A 13598-nucleotide genomic window follows, 5' to 3' on the forward strand; every position below is an offset into this window, starting at 1 on the left:
GCCTGCAGGAATTCCTGGATGTTAGTAGTTACAGGGTCCTCCCTCTCCCACAAGGGGTTCATCCAGGCCAGAGCCTCACCCTCTAGATGGGACATCACAAACGCCACCTTGGCTTGGTCGGAGGCAAACAGGTGCGGAAGCAGCTTAAAGTGGAGGGAGCACTGATTCAAGAATCCTCTGCAGGTCTTAGGATCTCCGGCATATCGGGGTGGAGAGGCCAAGCGGAGTTTCGAGGCTTCCGAGGCAGCCGCCACGGGAACTGCGGCTGTGGACTGTGCTGTTGAAGCCTGAGATGCCAGGGACGTGGCAGTTGTTTGCAGCGTGTTCAGGCGGGTATCCACCGAGGACATGAAGGCCAGCATGCGGGACTGAGTCTCGCGCTGTCGTCCAAGTTCCTGCTGCAAGTTGCCCAGCTGGGCCGCTAGTGCTTCGGCGGGATCCATGGCCTGTTCTTACTGTTAGGACCAGGAGGACGGGTAGGCCCAGGAGGTGGATCCACTGGGCTGAACACCTTCACTGAGGGCAAGGTGCCCGGTAGCCAGAGCACTACGGGTAGCAGGACAGTCCGTTCAGAGGAGTGGAGTGAAGAAGTCCCTGGGACCACGGAGTCTCTGAAGGTAGTCCGGGTGACGGAGCTCAGGTTCGGAGGCCGAGATGATGTCAGGCAGAATCCGGAACCAACGGAGCGAGGAGGTGGGTCACCACACGGATCCAGGGATCGGAGATGGTAGGGACTGACGAGATGGCGGACAGTCACCGTTCGGGGTTCTGGAATCGTCAGGACCGGTTGGCGAGGCAGGAACGACTCTACAAGAGAGATATGTGAGTACGGGACAAGGCACAGGGAGACCTGACTCCTAGCTTAGCAAACACGAAGAACAGGCCCCGCCCACTTGGAAAGGAACCCCCTATATACCCTGTACCTGATTCTTCAATATCCTGTTGGAGGACGCTGGCCCTTTAAGAGAGGGTCAATGACCGCGCGCGCGCCCTAATGCGCATGCGCGAGGCCCAGGTGCCAGAAGCCAGAGCAGGAAGCGGTGCACAGGAGGCAGGAGTGCCGGGCTGGCTCAGCGTTGCCGACGGGCGCCGGGAGCGGGGACCGGGTTGCCTGGAGGACACAGGTGAGGGAGCATGGAGGTTGTGGAGCGGGGGACCGGGAAGCATGGCACGGGAGCGGCGGAGCGTGACATGGGAGCGGGGAAGCGTGGCAGGGGAGCCGGGGAGCGTGGCAGGAGAGCCGGGGAGCGTGACAAAGTGTTTGATGTTTAATTTAAATAAAAGAATCCTATAATGCACATTTCTACTTGAAAAAATCTGCAAATTTCACCACTAGATCTCATATATAAAAATTAAAAAAAACAATAAGAAAAAAGTTTCAAAAACCCTTGGGCTCCAATTCATGTGGAATATTTAGACCACTGAGAATGCTGCATGTATTGCGGCGAAAAATGTTGGATCTGCACCATGGTGTTACATCTGCACCATGACGTTACAATGATATGACAATACATTTTCCATTGCTGGGTTTGGTTTACTTTTAATATGGACATTACTTTTTTTTTGCTTGAAATTGAATTGCTATTTCCCTTTATTGGTTTAGTACCTTTTTGTTTGTCATGTTTACTCCGTTTTAATCTCATTGCTTAATTCGTTGGTCTGACAAATATGCTCTTATTGTCAGTTCTCCCATTCGGTATACTTACTCTGCGATTTCAATCCATCATATTAATTTGGGTTATTGGTAAGGATTTTCTATGGTTTCTATGTGTTTTTAATAATTTATGGAGTACTGTATTATGATTTTTTCATCGTCGCAGTGACAGCCCAGGAGATCAAGGCGATATCCCACTGCTGCCATTAATATGTCATGATCAGGACTACGCTGCTTCCAATTATCAGGACAATTGCAACTGACTAATGTGTGATGGACGAGGCTGCGACTGGTTCCACTACTAAGCCAGGTATTGGGGAACTCAGTGAGCGTATGGTATATACACCTCCGATTCCTACGCATGGAATATATATATACCCTGGTACGGTCACTGCCAATTCTACAATAAGAAAAGTAAATACTAGCTGTCGCCACCAATTGTATATACAGACCGAATGGACACTCATTATTGGTAGCTTATGGCTGCAGGGATGCGATTTATAGAGCTAGAGGAACAAAGGTATTAATTTTTAGATATTTAATCCAAAAAGTAGGTAATGTTTATAAAAATATACAACGGATGTTAAAAAAGGGAGAAAATTACAGTATCTATAATTACATAAATAAATGTACTAAACCTGTGTCACAGAGATGGCTCAGAGTTTAGTGGAGGGATGAACTCCTTTAAGAAAATATGGAACAATCCTACAGAGACCTGTACCATCCTCCATTGAACAAAGGCGTTAACTCCAACTTCTGTATTTATTAAACAACAGTCACTCCCACATACCTCCCTTTGGTGACCTCAGATGGGGATCGTCATGGGATATGGCTCCAATTTCTAAAAAAATAATGGGATACCCAACTTTCAGAATATATTCACCCCTGGAGGTCCCAGGTGGAAGATTTCAGCACCATATTTCCTATCATGATTTTACCTTTCCAAAGATAGGAAATATGATATATGTATTGTCATCCATTTGCACGATATTAATTTTGAAGTCATAGGCAGGCCTAACCATTGTGTAAAAAATATGCATATCATTACCCTATGTATAACAATGTCAAAAAATGGTCTACCATACTATGCCTGCCACAAGAACACAAATATTCATAACTCCAAAGACATTGGTTGCAGTCCTGAAGTCTAGCAAAGCTATCCCTCAAGCTCTCTATTTATGAATCTTAGCCTTGGTGCCTGATTCTCAGAGCAGATCTCCTGTTGTAATTACCTGGTTAATGCAGGAGGTCGTACTTCAATAGAGGTTGATCTGTTTGTCATCTGTAAGTCACAATAAGGACATGTTAAACTACGGTGTATCCTGTAGTTAGCAGATGCCTACAAACTTGTATTACTCAATCTGCCTATTTCAAAGGTGAAAAGTAGTCACTGTGCTGTTTAGGATCATGGTGTGTATCACATAGAACATGGATATGGGCCATAGAAAGCTAAGGAATGAGGTGTTTCAGGAGATTAGGAAGAAAATTATAGACAAACATGTTTAAGGCTATAAAACAAACAGCAGCTTAATGTTCCACTTGCTAAAGTTGCATATATTATTCAGAAGTGGTCAATAGGATTATAGTCTACCTTCCTGGACATGGCTGTAAGAGGAAAATTGATGGACAGAGACGGAAGAGGGGAGGAAGAACTAGAGGCAGACTTTGCTGGTTCTCCTGAAATGACAGTTTCTGTTCTTCAAAACACTTTATGAGCACCAAATGTCATCTCTTATCTCAGTAATTCAATTAATATAGATTTCACGCATTGAGAATTTTGAGAATGAGAAGAAAGGAGCAGATATCTCTGATAGGAAACTGTGTAATATACCTTATTTTCATTTGTACTATTGATTTATGGAATACAAAATAAATGACGGTACCTTTTCAAAGGATTCATTCACTGGTATGCAAAAAAAAAGCACTAATCAACGGCAGCTGCCACATATTGTCACGTATTGATAAATACTTGGTAGTAGAGCATAATAAAAAAAATATATGTATAAGGCCTCCTTCACACGATCGTGTCTCCGGTACGTGATTGGTCCGTTTCCGCACGCGCCGGAGACACGGGCACTTGTACACCCATTAAAATCAATGGTCTGCGCTCACGTGCGTGTTTTGCCATGGACTGTGTGTCCATGTGGAGCATACGTGTGCCCGTGTGCTCCACACCTAGACATGTCCGTTTTTCTCCAGTATCACAAGTGTCACACGGACCGCACGGATGTGATCCGTGAGACACGCACTGGAGAAAACACAAGTGTCTGTGAATTAAAATGAATTTCTATACTCACGTTCTCCAGCCCTGCTGTCTCTGCCACTGCTGTCACTTGCTTCTGACCCCCGCTCATTATGCGCATCGTATATTCACTCCACTGCGGGCCGGAAGCAGCAGCAGCGGGGAGTGGGCAGGGCCGGAGACCATAGATCAGCACCACGGACAGCAACGCCAGGGACAGGTGAGCAGAAAGTTCCCATTCTCCGTGTGTTATCACGGATAGCACACGGAGAACACACGTGTGCCAGAAACGTGCCATAAATGCATGATAAAATCACAGTGAGGGGACCATCAAGGACCTTACTGACCTTGAAGTTCGGGACTCAGTAGCAAAGGGAGAACCGGGGACAGGACCCGAGACTCCAACCCCACAGAGTTCTCGCTACCGTCCTACGGACTGCTGAAGAAGACAACCAGGAGGGGACCCCCAGCCGCTCTACGCCACGGGGACCCACCAACCAAAGACAGGTGCAGGGGAAAGAAGAAACCATGTCACTAAACCGGCACTGGGACTAAGGGGACCTGCGGTTAAGACCAGCCAGCCTCGGGTGACCAGTTACCAGCTCGCAGTGAGTAAAAAGAACCAGTTACACCGAACTCCCGTTGTGGCTTCCCTTCTTTCAACACCCACCTGCAGCACCTATCCTCTGGGGCCTGGCCCTGCTTGCGGAGGGCCTAACATCCAGGCTGCCACTAACACCAGCCCCAGTAGTGAACATTGGGCAGCGGCGGCTCCATCCCTAATGAGTCACCCACCGCAGTGCTGCAGCGGGACACTGCAGGGACTTCTCTGTAGGGACCCTTCTGGCAACAGGTATGTCAGGTTCACTTTCATAGGAGTCGTGATGCCACTCTCGGTTTTGCGGTCGGGGTAAGGGGTGACCGCCACTGCAGTTTAACGAGCGTCTGGGGCTGATGGTGTCTGCAGTTTGGTGTTATGGCCTCCCAAGAGTGAGGCTGGCCCCAGGGGCTCGGGTGTATATGCGTAGTACCACAGGTCGCAGAAGAACTCACACACATTCCAGAATGTCTTTTAGGGTTTTTACTCACGTTCAGTTGTTCACTGTGAGGTAATCCGGTCGATGCTGAGATAGACTGCAGGGAGAACCAGGTATCCTTCAGGCTGAAGTAAGGGTGACTGTAAGCTCGCCTAACTAGCACTTCTTGTTTCGGACAACCCCCGACTTGAAGTATGTGGGATTCATCCAGGGAAGTCACATCTGCCTTTTCTCCCCTTTCTGGCCCGTTTGCTAGCAGCGTGGACCAAGTAAAGATGGCTTCTCACCCTATCTCACTTATGGGCCCCCTCATTGCTGCTGATGCTGATGCTGGACTCTGTGTGTTTGGTGTGGGACTCGTTGTCCACCCCACCTGTTAAACTAGTTAAACTTGAGCCTACTTCGGGAACCTGTTTCCCCTGCGTGCCTGGTCTACGAGGAGTCCCCGTACTCAATCACCCCGCTTCTTCCTGAAGTGTCTTTCAGTCTGACTGTGTGGCAACCGAACTCCCCCGCCAACAGCCACTACACCAGCAGGATCTGACTAGCGTGTCTGCGTGCCCAATCTCCGCTTCAGACTCGGCTTGTGAGTCGTCCTCCACTGCTTCTCTTTGACTCACTACCACTGCACAACTCCTTCCAGCTTCTCCCACCACAGCACTAGCTGGGATGTGGAGGCCACGCCCCCTCCTGGGTCTGCCAGGGGTCTCCTCTATGATGTGTGTGAGACCTGGTTAAAGTGTGTCTGTGTGTCCACACCCTATTCAGCCTTTGGGATTACCTGTTTGTACTGACCCAGCATGGGTGCAGTACTCAGTGGTGTCTGACCCGGTCAGGGGCGCCACACTATAGCCGCAAAACCACAAGTGGCGTCACGTATAAACTTTATTGAACAATCCCCTGTAAATATTCCCTTTTCAAAAAGCACCCAGGGCACGGAACCGTGCAACGGCCACCAAAGTGACATTCCCCAGTTATACACCACCCGGGACCGAGTACCCCATAACCCTGGGCGACACAGCTTTTTCTTGCTGTCATGAACAGGATTGAACTGGACCCGGTCAAACCGGGTGACGTGTGCCTTTATAGACTGTGTTTCATGGACTATGTTTTATTGCTTAAGAAACCACCGCCATTTTGGTGTAAAAAGTAACTGCGCCACAGCAGTGAAAAAGGCGCAAAAAGAAACACCCCCCCACGACACCTGTAAGTGCGGGCGGAAGGAAGGGGGCAGTAACCTGACAAGGAAGTTCCCGAAGTGCTCCAGTCCCTTGAGACAGTGGTGAGAAACACCAAGGGGGAACGGGAAGATGCAGGCACCTGATAGCAGGAATGCAGCGGGGCCTGCTCCGGTAGAGCAAGCGGCAGCAGCTGGAGCGGTAACACCGATCATGCCGATCACCTTGCCGTATGTCCCCGGAGCGGCATGGCTGCCCCAATATGATGGCAAACCGGATGCCTTACCCGGGTTTTAAAAAAAATATGCACCGTGTTGGACATGCATGCAATGACTGGTAAGCAGCGAGCGTCTGTCGTGCTGGGACAGTTGACAGGTGCAGCAGAGCTAGAAATAGAAACCTGGTCAGATGTGCTTCGGGAATCAGTGCTCTTTGAAAAGTTAAAGATTGCTTTTGAAACCCGTACAGAAGCAGAGCTAAGGATTGGATTTTATAACTGCAGGCAGAGACCCCAGGATAGCATCCTAGACTATGCATTAAGACTGCAAGCAGAACTGCGGACCTTGAAACACATAGGCCCCATTGGTGATCTGACAGGGAACAAAATGATGGTCGAACAATTCCTGCAGGGGTTACAATCCATGAAGGACCGTAAACAACTGCACCTGTGGGTCCTAGAACACCTGGACTTGGACTTTGATGTTTTTAAAGACCGAGCCATAAAAGCCCTGCAGTCCCCTGCAACCACAGGCTCTGTTTCCCAGTCCTGGCAAGCCAGTACCTCACCTGTGAGGATGGAACGCCCTTCCCCAACTGTGGAAGCAGCTAGTGAGCAGGCTGCGCCCCCTGGTGCTCCAACTGACTTGTGTTCCTAGGTACAACAGCTGAGCAAGGACATTGCTATGATCCTGAAAGTAATGCAGATCCAGCCGGAATCCAAGCAGTTGGAGAGGATCCAGCTAGCCAACTGCCCTGAGGATGTCCCATGGATGCGAGGAAGGAGAGTCCCATCGTCCAGAGGGAGGAACAGCGACCGCTATGACTCATCTGGACAACCCATCTGCCGTCGTTGCAACAAGCCTGGCCATTTTGCACACAGGTGTCCTTTAAACCAGCAAACCCTGGGGCCAAGGGCCAACCCGCAGGATTGAGAGGACAAGGCTCATCTGACTGGTGAGACCGGTATGTTGGAGGACGACCGATTCTGTCCATCACCCTGGACGAAATTCCCACTTCTGCATTGCTGGACACCGGCTCCCAGGCAACCACCATAACATATGTACTGTACAAAAGATTTTGGTCAGATGCTGAACTTACCCGCCCAGTCTCAGGCCTCACTATGCTGTGACTGGACTACAGGCCGCTTTACACGCTGCGACATCGCTCAAGCGATCTTGTTGGGGTCACGGAATTTGTGACGCACATCCGGTCGCTGTAGCGATGCCGTTGCGTGTGACACCTTTGAGCGATTTTGCATCGTTGCAAAAACGTGCAAAATCGCTCATCGGTGACATGGGGGTCCATTCTCTAATATCGTTGCTGCAGCAGTAACGAAGTTGTTCCTCGTTCCTGCGGCAGCACACATCGTTCCGTGTGACACCGCAGGAACGAGGAACCTCTCCTTACCTGCCTCCCGCCCGCAATGCGGAAGGAAGAAGGTGGGCGGGATGTTCGTGCCGCTCATCTCCGCCCCTCCGCTTCTATTGGGCGGCGGTTCAGTGACGCAGCTGTGACGTCACTATGACGCTGAACGAACTGCCCCCTTAGAAAAGAGGCGTTTCGCCGGTCACAGCGACGTCGCAGGGCAGGTAAGTAGTGTGACGGGTCTGGGCGATGTTGTGCGCCACGGGCAGCGATTTGCCCATGTCGCACAACTGATGGGGGCGGGTACCCATGTGACGCCCCTGGACTAGTCCAGGGTGTCACAGGGTACTGCACTATTCTCTATCCTTGGTGCAGGGCCCACCCTCCTTGGTTCCGGGGTCCGCAACAGTGATTCTATACCAACAGCACAAATCCTAGTCACCCAAACACTACACTTGTCAGGCACACCGGGGGCGTGGTTCCAGCTGGGAAAGGAACCGCCCACCTATGAGTCAGACAGGCTGGTGGGAGGAGTCAGACAGTTGGTAGTAACTGTCAAAGAGAGAGGACCTGGGGATTAAGAGCTCCCTGAGGAGAGTCTGGATGGGTCGCAGACAGTGGCCTGTGCCTGAGGAGACGGAGACCCAGTCGCGAAGAACTGGAGGACAGGGTTGGACGGGTCAAGAGGACCGTCAGCCATCGGATCCACAGTAACCGGTCTGGGGGCCGAGCACACAGCGTGGGACAGGCCCCTAAGTCGGGAGGTAGCTTCACGCAACCCGGCAATTAACCTGCAGCGGGAAGTAGCTTCACGTGCTATCTGCAACGGCTCAGAGATTAGCGGTTGTCAGTACAACGGAGGGATAGGACTTCCCACACAGAGCAGTCACAGAAAATCCCACATGCCAGCTGCTAAGAGCAGGTCCCCAGTAAAAAGAGGGACGGGACCCAAAGGTTTCACACACAGTACACAGTGTATGGAGGAAGGCTCTAGTCCACCACAGAATCACTGAAAGGGACCACCGGACGTGTGCTGTCACCGAGTTCAGCGGTGCCAAGAGACTTTGTTTACCTCAGAGTCTGTGTCCACTGAATGCGTCATCACACCTGAGTGAGTACCCTGGCTCCCCAGCGCCCTGCCGGCCCTATATCAATATAGACTGTTCCTACCTATTCCCTACCCTGAGTCCCGGGACCCCTACCTGCGGAGGGAATCAACACCAGGCTGCCCCAACACCATCAGCCCCGGCACTCGCATACGGCAGCGGCGGTATTCCTTATTACCGCACACCGCAGGTGGCGTCACAAATATTGTCCCCTGTAAATAACCCTTTTTTTCATTGAAGTGTCTGCCGAGCAGTCCGACTGCTGCTAGGGCGTCACACCCACGCTTGCGATATCAGTCACGATATCGCAGCGTGTAAAGCGGCCTTAACAGTAACTCAAGTTGGCTTTAAGGAAATAACACTAAAAGCAGGGAAGGGTAGAGTAAAAAAAGGCCAAGGCTTAATTGTAGTCGAAACTGATGCAAATGACAGGAATCCGCAGGTGATTCTGGGTACCAATGTGATTGAAAACTGTTTAGGGGAAGTGTAGTTTTTACTCCAACAGATTGCTGAAACTGCGGGTGCTGGGCAGCAGGGGGTCCTACAGAGAGAAATCCAAGCCCTTCTGAAGAAACAACAGGTAAACCCATACCTCCCAACCGTCCCGGGACTGTACCGGATTTCAGCGGGTGTCCCGGTGTCACAATCGTGAGGCCTTTTGTCCCGCCCGTGGCTCCGCCCACCCGCTCTCTCCCCGTCTGACTTTCTCCCCCTCCTAATGCACATGAGCAGAGCAGAGCCGAGCGCTGCTTCACTGCTCGGGCTCTGTGCTGCCGCTGTTATGGGTGGGCGGCAGCAGCACTCTGGCTGCCGGCACTTTAAATCTGCAGCTCAGCGTGCACTCACTGCTCACTGCTGGGCTGTTTGTGTACGGAAGTGCATCTGTGGGCGGAGCTACCGAGCAACATGCTGAGCTCTGTCCACAGATAAAGAGACTGCAGGAAGAGCAGCTGAACACCAAGGAACGCGGTATGTGACCCCCCACCCACCTACCCAAAGCTATATGCCTCCAGTCACCCCCTCACCACATCTGTATGGCCCCCTCACCAAATTTGTATGCCCCCCCACCAGATCTATATGCCCCCCAGCACACCCCAGCTCTGTATGCCTCCAGCCCCCTCCCACCAGATATGTATGCCCCAGCAGCCCTCTCCTCACCAGAGCTATATGCCTCCAGCCACCCCCCTCACCAGATTTGTATGTCCCCCAGCCCCCACACCAGATTTGTATTCCCCCCAGCCACCCCACCAGATCTATATGCCCCCCAGCACCCCCAAGCTCTGTATGCCTCCAGCCCCCTCCCACCAGATATGTATCCCAGCCCCCCTCACCAGATATGTATGCCCCAGCAGCCCTCTCCTCACCAGAGCTATATGCCTCCAGCCACCCCCCCTCACCAGATTTGTATGTCCCCCAGCCCCCACACCAGATTTGTATGCCCCCAGCCCCTCCATCGGAGCTGTAAGTGCCCCCAGAACTGTATAAGCCCCAACACCAGAGCTATATGCCCCTTAGTAATATCTATGCTACCAGTAATTTGTATGCCCCACAGTAAAGTGTATTTCCCCCAGTAATGTGTATACCCCTTAGTAACGTGTATGCCCCTCAGTGAAAAACACAGACGTTCTTCACTGACGTGTTAAACACGCATATGTCCCTTCATACTCCGTGATTCACTCAGTGGTTGTCCATGTGTAATCCATGATACGTGATCCATACTCCGTGATTGCACATGGACATATACTCACCTGCCCCCGCTCCTGCTCTCCGTGGTGCTGAAGAGTCCCGCGATTCAGCATCCAGCCACCGCTCTCTCACCTCTGCAGCTACTTCCGGGTCGGCTCTGGCTGCATAAATGAATATGCATGCCATAATGAACCAGCCAGGAAGAAGCAGAGAGCAGCTGCTGAATTCAGCATCGCTGGAGAAGGTGAGTTGAAAAAGATTTTTATTTTAAATGTCCGTGTTTTTCTGGTACGTGTTTCACGGATCACACCATAGTGTGGTCTGTGGGACATCAGTGATGCCAGAAAAAAACAGACATGTTTCTGTGTGGCAATCACGGATACACATGTACGCCGCACGGAGACACGGTCAGTGAAAAATCATTGATGTGTGTGCAGACCCATTGATTATAATGGGTCTGCATAGGTCAGTGATTCTGTGCTGTATATACTGTAGCCCCCAGCCCCTCCTGTGCTGTATATACTGTAGCCCCCAGCCACCACTCCTGTGATGTATATACTGTAGCCCCCAGCCCCTCCTGTGCTGTATATACTGTAGCCCCAGCCCCTCCTGTGCTGTATATACTGTAGCCCCCAGCCCCTCCTGTGCTGTATATACTGTAGCCCCCAGCCACCACTCCTGTGCTGTATATACTGCAGCCCCCAGCCCCTCCTGTGATGTATATACTGTAGCCCCCAGCCCCTCCTGTGCTGTATATACTGTAGCCCCCAGCCCCTCCTGTGCTGTATATACTGTAGCCCCCAGCCACCACTCCTGTGATGTATATACTGTAGCCCCCAGCCCCTCCTGTGCTGTATATACTGTAGCCCCCAGCCCCTCCTGTGATGTATATACTGTAGCCCCCAGCCCCTCCTGTGCTGTATATACTGTAGCCCCCAGCCCCTCCTGTGCCGTATGTACTGTAGCCCCCAGCCCCTCCTGTGCTGTATATACTGTAGCCCCCAGCCCCTCCTGTGCTGTATATACTGTATATATACAGTGTGTGTGTGTATATATATACACTGTATGTATATATATATATATATATATATATATTATAGTATATAAAACCCCCATTCTCCCTTGTGATACATACACAGCGGTGTCAGTGTGCACTGTGCGTGGCTCTGTCTGTTAAAGTGTTGCCAAGTGATCACATGCCGAGGAGGAGCTGGACAGAGACAAGCGGGGTAGGTGAGTGCGGCTGCTGCCGGCTTCCCCATGTTATTACCTCCAATGTGTGTATATGTATGATGTATATATCTATGTATGTCAGTGCAGATGACTGTGTATAGATTTGTCTGTTTATATGTATTTTAGGGAATTTGTCTTCACATATGTACCGTATATGTGCGTATGCCTGTGCCCACGATCAGGACTCGCTGTGTGCTGGAGGCAGCGCGTCCTGACCTGCGGGGCTGCACGTCTCCTCCGCAGGAGACCGCAGCTGCCTGTGCCCACGATCAGGACTCGCTGTGTCCTGGAGGCAGCGGGTCCTGACCTGCGGGATGGCACGTCTCCTCTGCAGGAGACCACAGCTGCCTGTGCCCACGATCAGGACTCACTGTGTCCTGGAGGCAGCGCGTCCTGACCTGCGGGGCTGAACATCTGCTCCGCAGGAGAACGCAGCTGCCTGTGCCCACGATCAGGACTCGCTGTGTCCTGGAGGCAGCGCGTCCTGACCTGCGGGGCTGCACGTCTCCTCTGCAGGAAACCACAGCTGCCTGTGCCCACGATCAGGACTCACTGTGTCCTGGAGGCAGCGCGTCCTGACCTGCGGGGCTGCACGTCTGCTCCGCAGGAGAACGCAGCTGCCTGTGCCCACGATCAGGACTCGCTGTGTCCTGGAGGCAGCGGGTCCTGACCTGCGGGGCTGCACGTCTCCTCTGCAAGAAACCACAGCTGCCTGTGCCCACGATCAGGACTCGCTGTGTCCTGGAGGCAGCGCGTCCTGACCTGCGGGGCTGCACGTCTCCTCTAGAGGAGACCACAGCTGCCTGTGCCCACGATCAGGACTCGCTGTGTCCTGGAGGCAGCGGGTCCTGACCTGCGGGGCTGCACGTCTCCTCCGCAGGAGAACGCAGCTGCCTGTGCCCACGATCAGGGTTCAGTGCGCTGCGGTCTCCTGCTGTGTTCTCCCTACGGAGGACGCATGCAACTGCAGCAAACAATTGATATGCTGCAGTCTGGAAAGACGCTCCGCAGGTCAGTGTTTGCTGCAGAAAAAACAAGCACAGTGGGCACGGGGTTTCTAGAAATCCCTCCACTGTGCTTGTACTGTACAATGCGGCGTTTTAGACACAGCAAAAACACGCTACATCGGACGGCCACAGGCTTAAAGGGGCAGGACTACCAGGCAGTAGTGGAGCCCATCTATTCTGAAAATTGGTCCACGGTCCTGACAGCCAGGGGAGTGGTTGATGTTCGCTGGGGAAGAGTGCCCGTGCGAGTGTTAAATTGTGGGGAGGAGGAAACTAAATTGCCCAGGTACGCCACCATTGCCAAATTGTTCACTGTAGCAGATGACTCCATCCAGACAGTGGAATCCCTGGTCCCACCAGAGCAAGCAGAGGTTGACAACCCCCAAAAACAGGGTTGGTGTCAGGAGTTGCATGTAGGTACCGATTCTACTCCTATGTACCGCCCCTGCAGCGGATCGAACCGCTCGGATCCGGGGGTGGTGATTACTCGTGGCTCGAGAGTCTCCGGACCTGGGGGGACAGGGGCCACACTCAAATGCAAAAGGGAGTATTTACAGGGGATTTGGTATAGTTCTTGACGCCGCCTGTGGTGTACGGTAATTGGGAGTGCCGCCGCTGTCGTTGGGAGTACCCGGGGTGATGGAGTGGGGCAGCAAGATGACATTACCCTCCACGGGTAGGGGTAGGCCCCGGGACTCTGGATGGGGATGTGGGGATGCAGTGTAGGAGTCAGTCGGGTACTCACTCAGCAATGAAGAAAAACAAAAAGCCAGCACTAGATGTGCACTTCAGCACTAAACATTCCAAATGGTACTTATTATAAAAATTTTTGAGATTTTTGGCAAAAAATTGCAGTTTCTTGAGCTGCCTC

This window comes from Anomaloglossus baeobatrachus, chromosome 5 (assembly GCF_048569485.1).
Source record: "Anomaloglossus baeobatrachus isolate aAnoBae1 chromosome 5, aAnoBae1.hap1, whole genome shotgun sequence".
NCBI lineage: Eukaryota > Metazoa > Chordata > Amphibia > Anura > Aromobatidae > Anomaloglossus > Anomaloglossus baeobatrachus.